The sequence below is a fragment of the Hemitrygon akajei genome, chromosome 2 (assembly GCF_048418815.1).
Source record: "Hemitrygon akajei chromosome 2, sHemAka1.3, whole genome shotgun sequence".
Taxonomy (NCBI): Eukaryota; Metazoa; Chordata; class Chondrichthyes; order Myliobatiformes; family Dasyatidae; genus Hemitrygon; species Hemitrygon akajei.
In genome coordinates, this window is record NC_133125.1 from 168,812,702 (window position 1) to 168,829,249 (window position 16,548).

At 44.9% G+C, this 16,548-nt stretch overlaps 1 long non-coding RNA gene across 1 annotated transcript in view; it reads right to left on the minus strand.

Annotated features, from left to right (window-relative positions):
- LOC140738005 (uncharacterized) overlaps nt 1-11,319 on the minus strand; it is a 41,587-nt gene extending 30,268 nt beyond the window's left edge. The window contains exon 1 of the long non-coding RNA XR_012101279.1: nt 11,185-11,319. This is a non-coding gene — a long non-coding RNA (uncharacterized lncRNA). The remainder of the gene's footprint in view (nt 1-11,184) is intronic.
- Between the last annotated feature and the right edge of the window lie 5,229 nt (nt 11,320-16,548).

A 16,548-nucleotide genomic window follows, 5' to 3' on the forward strand; every position in this document is an offset into this window, starting at 1 on the left:
AGAATAGTAAATTCCTGGAAGAGGGAAGATCATATGTAAACGGCTCTTTCAGGAGTGAAATAATTGACAGAAAGTGTAAAACAGAAATGAGACATATGCTGACCACACAGCCGGGCTGAAAGAGGCACGAAATGTCATGAAATTTGTTTGTGTGTTTGTTTAGCGGCAACAATACAGTGCAGTACATACAATTAGCATCGTACTGTGCAAAGGTCTTAGGCACTTTAGCTATATATCTGCTCCTTAACCTCTGCACAGTACTGTCTGTACGGGTTAGGGTTAGTACGTTGTGGGCATGCTATGTCAGTGTCGGAAGCCTGGCGACACTTGCGGGATGCTCCCGGGACATCCTGGGACTGTGTTGGTCATTGACTCAAGTGATGGGTTTCACTGAACGTTTCGATGTACAGTGCCTGTGGCGAATGAAGTCAATATTTTCTCTACCCGATCCACTTAGATTTCATTCCTGATTTACACAATTTCAGCGGCCAGTCAATCTCTGGCCTCTGAGGTTCAGGGGGCTGATTCTGGGAATGAAGGGGTTAACATATGAGGAACGTTTGAAGATTTTGGGCCTGGAATTTAGAAGAATGCGGGGAATCTCATTGAAACCTATCGACTGCTGAAAGGTGAATTTTGAGAGAATGTTTCCGATGGTGGGCGTGTCCAGAACGATAGGACACAGCCTCGTAATTGAGGGGCGACCCTTTAGAACAGAGGTAAGGGCGATTTCTTTTTTAGCCAGACAGTAGTGAAGCTAGAGAGAGGAATGTTCTGCCACAGACAGCTGTGAAAGCCAAGACCGTGGATATATTTAAGGCGAAAATTAGTAGTTTCCTGATTGGTCGGGGCATCAACAGTTATGGGAATGAACGGGATCCAGGATTTCCCATGATGGAATGGCGGAGCAGACTCGATAGGCTGAATGGTCTAATTCTGCTCCTATGCCTTATGGCCTTAACACGTAATGCCCGGCAGTCCCTGTACGGGAATGGCCCGTGTGGGATGGTCAAAGGCATGTGGCAGATTGGCTCATTGATAGTAATCACCAATAAGCACAAATACCTCACTTGGATGGCAATAGGAGGGGGCCTTCCCTCCAGAATCCTTTCTGAAAGTCAGAGTCACTGACGGGCCTGATGCGCTTGACAACGGTCTCCGGCGTGACAGTCCGGAACTCTACCACTGTCCCCAAGAGGATGAATGAGAAATGAACGGAGATGTAGAGATCACACGGGAGGCCGGAATGAATACCCAGGCAAGTACTACAGGGATATTTTGCCTTTCCAGCACAGTTCCAAAACACAGTCAATAATCTAAATCAGAAGGCCGGACATAAGTAAAACAAGAGTAAAAGAGCAGCCGGCAAGCAAATCCAAAAAACACAACAGACTGAATCAAAAGTTCCAAAATCAAACCGGTCCACAATATAAAAATTGCAATGTAAGGCAAAAAAAAACATTCAAAAGGAAAGCGCACTGGATTACAAGACAGATACACGATCAAACGTTGGCTAATAGACTGAGTGAAGGAACAGCACAATTCACAGCTTAAACATTCAGAATAACCAGGCACAGGTGAAATCAGTTACCATGCAGGTAACAGAGCAAGGTAAGAATGTTTAGCAACAAGAATCCCGCTGACAGTCACACTCCCAACACAGCACTGACCTCGGGACAACTGCGATATGCATGGATCAATGCCCAGTTTTCGTACGGAGAGTCGATTTGTAATGAAGGTCTGCAGGAGAATGCAAGGGGTTCAAACAAGTTACCTGATTTACGGAGCAAACACGAGGAAATCTGCAGGTGCTAGAAATTCAAACAACACACACAAAAAGCTGGTGGAACACAGCAGGCCAGGCAGCATCTATAAGGAGAAGCACTGTCGACGTTTCGGGACTCGGCCCGAAACGTCGACAGTGCTTCTCCTTATAGATGCTGCCTGGCCTGCTGTGTTCCACCAGCTTTTTGTGTGTGTTACCTGATTTACGGGCTGTTACCGGGGACACATATCGATCTACCATTGAACCTCCTTCCGCATTAGACTTTGAGGGACTAAACATTGGAAATTTCTTCCTTGGCCAGAAGCAAAAACGTAAGTGGTAACAGCGACCCGAAGACAGAGGCGCTGACACTACAAATGTAGAGAACCAATTATACCTTCAATATTTAGGCCGAACGACATACTGAATATAAATAAAGTTATGCACAATGCATAATGTATATTTTATCAAGGGCAGGAATCTGTATTAAGGAAGGCGTGGTCCAAAACTTACCGAGGACTTCGCAACAACCCTTCCGTAACCTCCCCTTCTGCGTGAAGTTCTGCGGATTAAATAAGAACTCCTGCACATCTTCGCACCCATTGCTGTGACGGTCGCTTTATTAAGAGTGTTGGAGCCGGAGAACTGTGTGACTGCGATGGAACGGTGGCCAACGTAAAAGAACTCTTGTCGAACCTCGTTCCCGCCGCTTTGAGCGTCATCGGGAATGCAGCATTAACAGCAGTTCTGTATGGATTAGAGTCTCTGGTGGAGAAAAACAGCCCATGTCCCTGTGATCCGGAATGGAACGCTACCCATTCGGATCTTGCTTTTATTGTACCCACAGTTGTCCTCCTTCTCATCAGTATGATGGTGGTACCCGGTTCGCTGCGAATGTTTAAGTGTGGAACGTGCAGACCATGTCCGGAGAGTTATCAACTGTTGCAAAGTAACAATGCAAGCTGTGGTTGCTGGAACACCTACAGTCAAATTTGTTTTGTATTGAACACACTGATGCAAATATCGATCCCATCTATCATATGGGTTGTTATTTTACTACTGGATGGGGACTATGTCGCTTGTTATTTCGCCGTTTCAGTCAACCGGACGCACGGCCATCGGAAATGCAATGAGTTTTGCAACCTCGAAACTTCGTCTTCTCTGCGCGACTATTGCTTCCGGTCCCGGGTGAGTATCGTCAGATATTGCTTAAAGTCTGCGATTATAACAGTGCAGGACTCTGGCCAGTGGATCTATCCGCGCCGTTACCGCCCCGGCACATCATAATTCAGATGCGAGAAAGCGCCCAGAACTGACATAGAAATGATGGCACAGGTTTAAAGTAAGAAGCAGAAATTTACAGGGTGATTTGAACGATAGGCTTTCCACAAAATGGTGGTGAATATCTGGAAAGAGGTGCTAGATGAGGAGTTGGAGACGGAAATAGTTAAATATAGGGACTTACGGACGAAAAGAGTAAGTGGATACGGAATAAATGTAGGGAAAATAGGTTAGCGTCTATGGGCATCGCATCGCAGTCATAAAAGTTCGAAGTAAATTTATTATGCAAGGATATATATGTCACAATTTACATAGAAATACAGAACATAGAAAACCTAGCACACTACAGGCAATTCGGCCCACAAAGATGTGCCCAACATGTACTTTCTTTAGAAATTACCTAGGGTTACCCATAGCCCTCTATTTTTCTAAGCTCCATGTGCCTGTCCAGGAATCTCTTAAAAGACCCTATCATATCCGCCTCCACCACCATCGCCGGCAGCCCACTTCAATGCACACACTACTCTCTGCGTAAAAAACTTATCCCTGACATCTCCTCTGTACCTACTTCTAAGCACCTTTAAACTATGCCCCCTCGTGTTTGCCATTTCAGCCCTGGGGAAAAAGCCTCTGACTATCCACACAATCAATACCTCTCATCTTATACACCTCGATCAGGTCACCTCTCATCCTCCATCACTCCAAAAGAAAAGGCTGAGTTCACTGAACCTATTCTCATAAGACACGCTCCCCAATCCGGGCAATGTCCTTGTAAATCCCCTCTGCACTTTCTATGGTTTCCACATCCTTCCTGTAGTGAGGCGACCAGAACTGAGCACAGAACTCCAAGTGGGGTCTGACCAGGGTCCGATATAACTGCACCAGTACCTATTGGCTCCTAAATTCCATGCCATGGTTGAGAAGGCCAATGAACCGTATGCCTTCTTAACCACAGAGTTAACCTGCGTAGCAGCTTTGAGAATCCCATTGACTCAGACCCCAAGATCCTTCTGATCCTCAACACTGCCAAGAGTCTTACCATTGATCCTATATTCTGTCATCATATTTGACCCACCAAAATGAACCACCTCACACTTATCTGGGTTGAACTCCATCTGCCACTTCTCAACCCAGTTTTGCATCCTATCAATGACCCGCTGTAACCTCTGACAGACCTCCACACTATCCACAACACCTCCAACCTCTCATACCCTAACATTCATTTTCTTGTGGGCATTCAAAGTAAATACAAAGGGAGAAGCTCTTTAGTTTGAGGGTAGTGACCCTATGCAGATCTTCACCAGTTGGTACCTGGCTCACTCTGAGTGCAAACAAAGCAGTGATTGATGGCTTTCTTTAGATTAGAATGGAATAATATGATATGGATTTAGTACAGGGAATGAGTATTGGAGCAATGGATGGCCTCGTTGAAAAAATACCTGCTCAATTTCAGCAGCTGTGCAAGCTCAATATTTACTCTCATGCTGTTTATAAGCTTCTTGTTTTTTTTAAAATCCTGACAGATAATTGGCAGCATTGTGCTGATACTATCTGTAAGCTCACTGGTATTACTAAAAATCATCCTGAGGTGGACTTATTGTGACTATACTGAGGAGGGTTATTACAAGTTCAAGTATCAACAAGCGTTGGAAAAGAAGAAATGGAACAAGATGAAGGAAAAGTTGGGGAATATGGTGGCAGAGACAGCAAATTTGGAGGCCGAAATGCTAATTTCAAATCTGAGACACTGCAGATCTGATCAGGGCGAACAGAACTTCAACTAAACAAGAGATACAAACATTGATGAAGCTGGCTCCAGTGAAAGTTCAGCATAACCAACTGTGGGAGCCATGATTTCTGTGCTGCACATTAATTATCTTTATTATAATAAGTGGTCACATTAGTGGGGTGGTGGTAAAAGCAAATGGAATAAGTATCATACTATTGCTTATTTCTTTGTATGTTGTAGCTTGGAAACGCAGAGGTCATGTTTTTGCTGACTGCTTAATATCACTTAATATTGCTTCGATATTGTATGTTTTCTAATTACTAATAAATAATCGAATAAAGGATTAGACTCTTTGAAACACACATTTAATTGGAATCAAGGGTGAGTTAAGTAGGTAGAACAACTCCGTCTGGCGTCGCAGGCTGGTGGGAATTGTTTGGTTTGATTTCAGATTTTTGTTTTGCCGTTACACCAACTGTAGACAATATTACAATGAGGCGTCATCTTAAATCACCATTTCAGAGACTTCAATGATCGACCACAACTCAACAAGGCAGGGTATACTTCCTGGACTCCAGCTACAGCGCCCTGACAAAATATTCAGCCCCAACCCATTGTTCACATGAATGAGTGTTACAACCAGGGATTCTGAACTCCCGCCCCACCACACAAAATCCAGGGAAAACTAAAATATCAAACATTGAAGCATCAGCAGTTTAAAACTTATGGGGAACTGGAACAGAGGTGATCAAGCCTGAGACCTGTCAGACCGGACCATATGGAAAGGCCCGACAGACACGAGGGGCCTGGTGGCTACTCTTGCTCCCATTTCGATTTGATCTTGAGTCCGTGAAAGTTGAGTCTCGGTCAGAGAATGGAGATTCACTGAGGCTACAATTCACACAGACGTACAGTATAATGAGCTACCTGCCATGAAAGTTCTCTGAAGTTTAGAATGGCTCCTCAGCAGGGGCTAGGGATGTGTGTGATGGGGTTGGGGTGACAGGTTGGTTTTTTTCCCACCTGGGATAACTCCGGCCAAGTCATAATGCTTTTACCAGAGTTGATATATCTGTTGGAACATCACACATTACACATAAACTCAATAAATGATCAGCAAGGATGAAGATCACATTTCACAAAGAGATCAGGAGATAGGGTGACAGCAAACGCTGCACAAAACAACTGAAATTTCCCGAACTTAGTAAAGTTTCTCTTTCCACAGTTGCTTCCTGACCGGTTTTCTGCATTCTCTGTTGCTATTACCAGTACTGGAGACGTTTCAGTTTCAAAATAATTTTCAACACTTCAATTCAAAGTACATTTGTTATCAAAATATGCATACGGTACACAACCCTGAGATTCACCTTCTTTTTTGTTTGGATTTTGTCGCGTTGCAGTGGATAATACAGGTTTGACATGAATTTGGAATGCATTAGCACAGATGCCAGTAAAGTGGGAGTGGACGTGCGAATGCGAGAAAACCAGTATTGCCACAAGTGAAAACATCTTTGCAGAATTTCTGGTTAGAATTTGCAGCCACAGAAATGAATTCAGAGCGGCGTGCACGAAGGGTGAAAGTTAGCTCCATTTCTCTTCCACAGTTGCGGTCTGAAGGCTTCAGTTTTTCCAACACTGTTGTTTATATTTTTGAATAATTCTTGCATCTGTAGTTTTTAAAATTATTTTTAATTAAGTACGCCAGCTGGTGGTCAGCTCAGGGGAAACTTGGAGCAGCAAAACTTGCTTTCCAGACTTTGTCTCTCAAGGGCACCTTACAGCTCCTTATTGAGCATTTAGATATCATTCCGCTGTCCTTGTCCTTGTGTTTTGCAGGAAAGGCCACCGGCGAGAGTCCTGTGGATACCGGATACTAAGGGACGGGGTCCTGTGTAGCAATCAGGCAAACACCTGAACACACGATGGTTTGCTATTCAAAGAGACTGCATACATTCCTTGGCCTCTTTATTAGGTAACACAGTGGCCATTGAGTATATGTTGGTGTTCGTTTGCCGCTGTAGCCGATCCACGTCATGGTTCAACGTATTGTGCGTTCAGAGATGCCCTTCCACACAGCTCTGTTGTAACAGGTGGTTTTTTAAATTACTGACACCTTCCTGTCAGCTTGAACCAGTCAGGCCATTCTCCTCTGACTTCTCCATAACAAGGCACACAGAAACACAGTTTACTCGATCTTTAATTGTTCTGCTTTGTTTTGGTTTTCGTACCTTTGGAGATCGTTGTGCGTGAAAATCCCGGAAGATCAACAGTTTCTGAGATACTCAAACCACCCCGTTTGGATTCAACAATAATTCCAGGGTCAAAGTCACATTTATTCCCGATTGTGTTGATCGGTCTGGGGAACAAGAGAATCTCTTGACCATATATGGATGTTTTCTGTATTGAGCTGCTCCCATATGATAGTCTGATTAGAGAGCTGCATTAATGAGCGAGTGCACGGGTGTACCTAATAAAGTGGCCACTGAGTGTGAGGTGCATCAGATCCTTGTGCACAGAATGCCTGAGTTTGATGACTGTACTGTTGTGTAGTCTTGACAACATTATGAACGTATAGGCTGGGCAAAACTATGAACATAGTGGAGCCGATGCACAGTTTGTGTTTCTGCTATGAATATAATTATATAGAAAAAGCATAGAAACATAGAAAAATACAGTACAGGCCTTTTGGCCCACAAAGCTGTGCCGAACATGTCCCTACCTTAGAACTACCTCGGCTTTACCCATAGCCCTCCATTGTTCTGAGCTCCATGTAGCCATCCAGGAGTCTCTTAAAAGATCCTTTAGTATTCGCCTCCACTGCCGTCGCCAGCAGCCCATTCCACGCACTCTCTACGTAAAAAAACTTACCCCTGACATCTCCTCTGTACCTACTTCCAAGCAGCTTCAAACTGTACCCTCTCGAGCTAGACATTTCAGCCTTGGGGAAAAGCCTCTGACTGTCCACCAGATCAATGCTGGTCATTGTCTTGTAAACCTCTATCAAGTCACCTCTCATCCTCCGTCTCTCCAAGGAGGAAAGGCTGAGTTCACTCAACCTATTCTCATAAGGCATCCTCCCTAATCCAGGCAACATCCCTGTAAATCTCCTCAGCACCCTTTCTATGGTTTCCACATCCTTCCTGTAGTGAGGTGACCAGAGCTGAGCACAGTACATGTTATGAATGTATAGGCTCGGCGAAACTATGAACATACTGGAGCCCACACACAGTTTTGTATTTCTGCTGTAAACATAATTATGTAAATTAAACCTATTTTTGAAATAAGCAAAATAATGTGGTTCGAGGATGGATTTTCCGACGTTGGCAACCAAAATGGGAAACCCTATTGATGATCAGTGAACGTGATGAAGAAAGGGTGGAAGAACATCCCCTACCTGCAGAGAACTGACGAGAAAAGGTGGACGGGTTGTGGTTGTTAGGATAAAGCAGTGTTGTCTCTGAATCAAGTCAACTGAGTGAGCATTAGGTTGAGCTCGGAGCTGCGACACTGACATTGACCAGTGCTAATGCTCACCGGTAGTCCCTTCCCAGCAAACCTCGGAACACACAGGGCAGAAATGCACCTTTCACAATTGTTCAACGGGAAAGTCGGCTCCGAAGCAGGAGGAATAGGACTGAAAAGGGCATTGGCTTCACATGATCTGGTTAAAGACGGAAGTTAGATTTGCATAAAAATACAATTTTGAACGATCAAGGGATATCCACCAGTGCGTTATATCTAGACTAGAGATATCCAATACATATAACAAAGGCCCTCGTTGCACAAAGTGACGGCACAATCAACCCCAGGGAAGGAAAACCTTGACTTTTGTATCTTTTGACCCAGCGTGGATCCAGGCAGAAGACATGCATGGTCATGCACTTTGGTAGCAGAAATAAATGAGCAGACTGTTTTCTAAACAGGCAGAAAATCGAAAAATCTGAGATGCAGAGGGACCTTGGAGTTCTGGTGCAGAACACCCTAAAGGTTAACTTGCAGGTTGAGTCAGTGGTGAGGAAGTCAAATGCCATGTTAGCATTCAATTCAAGAGGTCTTGAATACAAGAGCAGGGATGTGATGCTGAGGCTTTATAAGGCACTGGTGAGGCCTCATCTTGAGCATCGTGAACAGTTTTGGGCTCCTCATCTAAGAAAAGATGTGCTTGCATTGGAGAGGGTCTGGAGGCTGTTGACAAGGATGATTCTGGGATAAAAGGGTTATCATACAAGGAACGTTTGATAGCTCTGGGTCTGCACTCACTGGAATTTAGAGGGATGAAGTAGGATCTCATTGAAACCTTTTGAATGTTGAAAGGCCTAGACAGAGTAGATGTGGAAAGGATGCTGCCAATAGTGGGGGAGTCTAGGACAAGAGGGCACAGTCTGAGGATAGCATTCATTTTAAGAGGATGGTGCTTGTGATGTGGCAATGTTTTGCAGACAGCTTAGAGAAGGGAGGCTTGAACAAGTGTGAGAGGAAGTTTATGGGGCTTGTCTCTGCTCTATGTAAAACCCCACTCTTTTCCCATTCACAGGGAGCCATGAAACCTGTCCGGATGTCGTAACTGTAAGATGAGCTAAGGAGGATATTGTGAGAGAGTAGGTGTTGGAGCCTCCTCTCCACGTCTATTAATCCCCGTGCCACTGTCTAGACTGCATGTCCTCTTCATGTCGCCTTGTACCACTGGTTGCAGTTGTTACGATAGTGAACAGTCAAAGAGTAGAGACACACCTGTATCATATTCTCACTGAAGAAGTAGGAACACAAGTCTGCCATTTGGCCCCTCCATCCTTTTCCTCCATCCAGTTGGATCACAGCTGGTCTGAGCTTGCCGCAACTAAACTTTGAAATCCAGTCCCCAGTAGCCCTTCCCTCCAAGGAGTTATCTCAACTCTGGATATATTTTAATAATTCAGCCCAGCGTCTCACTGTGCAGAGAGTTGCAATGAAAAAGCTAAATAAAAGACCTGCAGATGCAGCAAGTACAAAATTAATCAGAGGATAAGCAATGAATAAGGCTATCAGGTTACTGCATTTGGGGGACAGTTGGTGAGGGAGAACGTTATCTTTTCTTCATCAGGATAACATTTGCCCTCACCGAGGGCAGTCGGTCAGGACGATCTCATTTAAAACTTATCTTCATGGCAACCCTGGCCTCTCTCAATCCCAATCCTCCCTTTGTCCCTGCCATTCTGCCCCCTCTCTCCCTTTAGCTTGATTCTAACTTAGTTTTATTCCCTCTTTTCCATTTCCAACATGACCTGAAACAATTAACTCAGTTTCTCTTTGCTTAGGTGCTGCCTGACCCATCCTGTGTTTCTTGCATTTTCTGTTCTATTAGGAAAATTCAAGATTCCTATCTCTGAGAAGAAATTCCTTCTTGCCTGTGCCTTAATTCATCTCTGTGAAATATTCCCCTGGTTCTCGATTCTCTCGATATCTTGCCCTTCTAAACCTCCGTTAGGGTGTAAATGATTCTCTAGATTACCTCCTTTTTTTCCCTCGGACTTCTGTGCGTTCAGGTCCTCCCTGCTGAATGAAAACCTTCTCTTCATCTCTGGAATCAGCCTGGGACAACCTTCTCCCAAGTGCCTCCAGTGTAGACTTCTCCACCCTAACTTACCGGATGAAAGTTGCACACGAGTGTAGCCTCTCCCATAGTTGCAACTCAGCTTTTCCCTCCTTTTAAGCTCCATCCCCAGTCCAGTTCTGTATGTCAATGTAATCCGGTCGTAGATCTTGAGCCTGAAATGGAAGTTCAGATCTGTTCATGCTGTTCCATTCTCCCCGGGAACGTAACTGGAATCACAGCGTAGAAATCTGCACCAGGTCTGGACAGACCCGTGTCCCGGGCTTCTGTCACCACCACTTGCTAAGCACGTTTCAGTGAAAGTTGGATGCAGGCAAAATACTGTTTCAGCTTGTTAGACCAGAGTGGTTTGAATCAAGTGTTGGTTTAGCTGTAAATTCTCTGTTTTGGAAAAAGTATGAGCACCATTCAATATCCCGTGGCCTGGCTCCTCTCTTAAAATTGTTGGTGGGAGAATGGCAGTGGGAGAGGTGAGACAGTTTCCTCCACCACCGTCAGCTTAGTTTTCAATCAACACTGCCCTCTATTGGCAAGTCAGTGTCACGCCTCCTTTCTGAAGGAGCAGCCGGTAAATCTGGGCCCAAGTTGTCATCCTCTTCTCCACATCATTCTTTTTCAAACCTGCAGCCCTGCGTGTGGAGAAATCCGGAACTTACTGAAGATATTCTTTCTAAGTGCATCGTTTCTGACAGATTCTAGGTAGAACTGTTGAGCTCCCCGTCTAAGGTCTCCTGACTTGAAACGACCTTGCTACTCCTCTCATCTTATTCTGTGTGGGCTTCAGGTTCCTTTGTTGCCTGATCCTTCCTCATGGAATGCCTGAAGGAGTTTTATAATGAAATCTATCTTATCTAGCTTCTCTCCCAAGTGCTCTCAGAGTTCAGTGATGTGATTACCCTGCACTCTTTTTTTCCCAGAAGTAAACTTTATTCATTATATATGTATATATACAGTAAATATAATCAATCAGGGTGTCATTCTGTGTGTTCATCGAGCATATAATACATTTTTTCCCAATATACGTATTTTATCCATCATTATATACACTGGAAATGCAATTGTTGCATCAAATCAATACAATCTCTTAGAACATTATAACACAGTACTGGCCCTTCGGCCCATGATGTTGTGCTGATCTTTTAATCTACTCCAAGATCAATCAACCCCTTCCCACCCATGTAGTATTCCATTCTTCTGTCATCTATGTACCTATCTGAGTGATTCTTAAATGCATCTGGGTCTTCCACCTGACTGAGCAGGGCATTCCACTCACCCACCACTCTCATTGTAATGAACATTTCCCCTGTCAATGTTCCCTCTAATTTGTAATGAGCACTGTGCAAAAATCCCATGCTGTGCAATTTTTCACCCAATGACAACAGCACGTGCGCACTGAATAATTTTGTCAATATAAACGATATAAAATAGCCGGTTCTAAAATCTGCAAAAAAATCATCACAAATTCCGCGTTGTCAGAACTGCCCACATCAGAAACCGGAAAAGGAAATGTGATTGTGTATGAACATGAGAAATACTTAACATGCCAACAAGGCCGAGAGTGACAAAGTTTTCTGCGCAGTTAAAAATTCTTTCTGCGCTAATAGCAAAAGATGTGTACACGTGCACACCTCAGAGGGAACAATACCCCCTATACTTTCCACCAATCACCTTAAAATTGTCCTCTCCCTCTCATCTTCACCATTTCTGCTCTATGAACGCCAGTCCTGTTTCCTCTTCAACTCAGTGCGCCCAGGAAGCATTAGAGGGGCTGTTACACAGGACCCAGCTCAGTGGTACAGGACCATAGACTCTGCTCTTCACTGCAGAGCCCTGGTGTGTTTTGTAGCACATTCCTGCCCCTCAGGATGTGCCAATGAGCAACATTCCCCCTACGGACATCTCCAGACACTGGAGGATGAGCATGATAAAGACTAAACAAAGTATGTCTTCTCCAAGTTGGATGACTTTCCAGTAGAAGCTGTCATTTATCACAATATGCATCTTGATTTTCACATTGTAGTGCTAAAATTTAACTTTATTTGTGAAAATGTGATCAGGAAATAAGGTACGGCCATTACATCACAAACAGGGACTTAAATGTTGACTGCACCAAACCCCAGTGTGTCTCCAAGCAAGGATTCCTACAGCTAGGCATCCCGGACATCTCGTTGCAGTTTGAGGGCTGGCGTTTGTATCGGGGAAAGGGTTAACTCCACCAATTAATATGCCAATCTGTGCGGCTCCAGAAGGTGGGAGGAAACTGGAACACCCGGAGGAAAAGCCACACAGTTACAGGAACAACCTATAAACTCCAAACTCAGCGTCAGAGGTCGAGATTGAGCCCATGTCGCTGGAACTGTGAGGCAACGGCCGTGTCAATGTACTGCCCACATCCCCGGAATCCAAGGTGTGGAAAATTTCTTCTTCTCCAGCCCTTCACCCCTCTCACACACGTGACTGCACCTATCATCATCTACCTAGTTCCCCTTTCCCTCTCAACCCACCTGCTTTCTATTCTGGTATCTTCCCCCTTCCTTTCCAGTCCTGAAGAAAGGTCTCGGCCCTAAACATCAACTGTTTATTCATTTCCATGTGTGTTGCACCTCTCCATTTTCTGATCCCCTTACAGTAAAATCCTTTGACTAATTTGCATTTCTAATTGTTCGTGCTCCTCTGGCTTCTGGCTATGGGGAGGCATGTTTGGTGCAGGTATTAAACCTGTTTCCTCACAGGGATCAATCCTGACCCCTGCCTGTATGGAGTTGGAACGTGCACCATGTCACCACGTGATTCGGGCTCCCCCGGGTCCTCCAGTTTCCTGCCACATCCCAACAACGTGTGGCCTGGCAAGTTAATCAGGCACCGTAAGTTTGCTCCTCGTGTGATCAAGTGGAATCTCTAAGGAATTGATGGTAATGCAGGAAGATTAAAAGAAATTAAATGGTTAAACAGGCAGATGATGGGATGTATTACTTGAACCAAAACATTTGTTTATTCAGGAGACATCAGAGGTGTCTTCCTTTTTCAAAGAACAGGGATTCTCTTCTTCCACTGTTGATGCTGCCCTTGTCCAGATCGCCTCCATTTCCCAGATATCAGCGCTGATCCCTTCTTCCCGCTGCTTTAACAGTGGTAGAGATCCTCTTGTTATTACCTACCCCATATGCCCCTGCATCCAGCTCTTAATTCACCACCAATTGCACCATCTTCTAAGGGATCCCACCAGCAAACACAACTTTCCCTCCCCCTACCCAGCTCTCTGCTTTTCACAGGGCTCGCTGCCCTCCATGAATCCCTGGTCCATTTGTCCTTCCTCTCTATTCTCCCTCCTAGCATTTATTCCTGCAAGTGGCCAAAGTGATCCACCTGCACATTCACCTGCCCCCTCACCTCCTTTCAGGGCCCAAAATAATCGTTCCAGGTGAGGCAACACTTCACCTGTGAATGTGCTGGGGTGGTCTGTTGTATCCAGTGCTGATCTACACTGGTGAGATAGGTTGTAAATTGGGGGCCCGCTTTGTCGAGCACCTCTGCTCTATTCACCGAAAGTGGAATTTCCCAGTACCTAACCATTTTATTTCCAACTCTCATTCCCATTCCAACATCTCTGTCCATGGTTCCTCTTGCTCCACAACGAGGCCACTGCCAAAATGGAAGAGCAACATCTCATATTTTGTTTGGGTAGCCTCAAACTTGATGAACGAACGTCGATTTCTCCTTCCACATTTCCCTCCCCCTTCCCTCTTTTTCTATTCCCCACTCTGGCCCCTTACATCTTCTCACCTGCCTATCACACCCCAGGGTGCCCCTCCTCCTTCTCTTTCTCCCATGGTCAATCTCCTCTCCTATCAGATTCCTTCTTCTCCAGCCCTTTACCTTTCCCACTTAGCCGTTACCTATCACCTTCCAGCCAGGCTACCTTCCCCCACCCCGCACCTTTTTATTCTGGAGTCTTGTCCTTTCCCTTCCACTCCTGATGAAGGGTCTCGACCAGAAACATAGACCCGTTTGTTCATTTCCTTAGATTTCAGTTTGTTATTTTCACATGTACTGAAGTACAGTGAATAGCCTACATACCGTTAATACAAAGCAATTCCTTACAACAGTACATTGAGGTGATAAATTGATTGGCTGTCCATCTTATCCTGAATATGACAGATTTGTGAAGTTCTTAAATGATATGAACTGCACTAAGAAACCTGTGCGGGAGAGTTTATGAACGGGAAAGTCTGATCCCCTCTCTCGACCTCAGAAGTCCAGGTCCGGCGGTAAGATTAGTCATTACAACTGAGGCCCATGACTACTTCTGTGCCTTATCGTGTACTTCACTGTCCTTGAAGCATTGCAGAGCCGCCTTCCCGGCTGTTGAATGTCACTGTTGATCTCATCCGCTCAGTCCGCCCGAGCTGCCTTTTCATGCTAGGACTGGCATGCCATTTCTCACCTGGGTATGAGGTCCACTGCCTACCCTGGCTTAGCGCGTCTGTCAAAGCGGCTTAACCACGGCATGGCCGCCATCACATGCAAACACCTACTTGGAGTCACGGGTGAGTGTTGAGAATCTGTTGGGGACCAAAGGTAAGTGAACTATTGCAGAATGGACTCAAACCTTTTTATCCCCCCCCCCCAAACTGACACCTAATACATTGGGGTAGTATAATGTGAAACAATAACTAAATGCAGAATGAAGTGTAACAGCTATGGAGATAGTCAGAGCAGGTAGACAGGAAGGTGGAAGGAAATTACGAGGTAAATTGTGATGTGAAGAGTGCATCTGATCAGACTAGTGGACTGATCAACAGCGGCATAGAACCTCTCCTTCAGCCTGGTGGTACGTGCTTTCAGGTGTTTGTATCTTCTGTCCAATGGGAGAGGGGGATGAAAGAATGTCCGGAGAGTGTGGAAGTTGTTACCCAAACGTGTTTCAGTCTGGCATCTTAATGTATTTGTGGATGGTAGATTGTTCTAACATTGTAGATATTAAGCTGACAACTGATGGAAATTTGAACAACTGAGAGTTTCCCTCCAGGGAGAAACGTGGGTAGAGGAAGGAAGAGTTGTATCAACAACCCAAGAGATTCTTCAGATGCTGGAAATCTCTGGTCCTGAACACAGGTGCCCCCAGGGTTGTGTTCTGAGTCCCCTTCTCTGCTCCCTTTACACCCACGACTGTACTGCCGCAAACAGCTCCAACCTGCTGATGACACGACTTTGACTCGCCTTATTTCTAACGGTAATGAGACAGTTTATAGAGGAGATGTTGACACCCTGACACAGTGGTGCCAGGATAACAATCTCTCCCAGAATGTTCAAAAACAAAAGTGCTGATTGTGAATTAGAGGAGGAACAGAGACAGGCTTTTACATGGGCACCACTGAGAGCATCCTGACTGGCTGTATCACCGCCTGGTATGGGAACTGCACCAACCTTGATCACTGGTCCTAACCTATTCAATCTGTCCTTATCATTCAGGTTCTCCAGACCTGGCACAACATTGTAAATTTTCTTTATACTCTTTCAACTTTGTTTATATTTTTCCTATAGATTGGTAATGAAAATGCACACAGTACTCCAAATTAGGCCTCACCAAGTTCTTATACAGCTTCAACATAACAACCCATCTCCTGTACTGAATACATTTATCTATGAAGGCCAAAATGCCAAAAGATTTCTTTACATCCCTATCTGCCTGTGACGCCCCTTTCAACGAATTATTGACCTTGATTCCCAGACCTCTTTTTTCTACCACACTACTGTTCACTCATCTACGATGCAATTTATCCCCTGTGGTGCCCAACGGCCTGGAACACTTCCATGGTACCTGTGGAGACCACATCTTCTTTCTCCACGAGACTCCTATAGAAATAGCTGATGTCTGTATCAGCGTGCACACCTGTTAACAGCTCACATCCAGATTCGTGTACTGTGGAGCAGGGTTAACAAAGACCACTGAATCCCTTTCCAGATCTTGGCGGCAAGGGAACGAAAGGCAGCCTCGTCCCACTGGAGTTGTTGTTCTATCTCCATGCAGCTCTTGGCGGAGAGCCGTCCTGGGTCTGGGGGTGTTATTGGTTATTTGCTGTTACTTTGAAGGTGGTGCATATTCCACACTATTACAGTCCTGGTAGAAGAACTGAAAGTCTAGAGGGAGGATTGGAAATTCAGTCAGACAGGCTGTTTTGT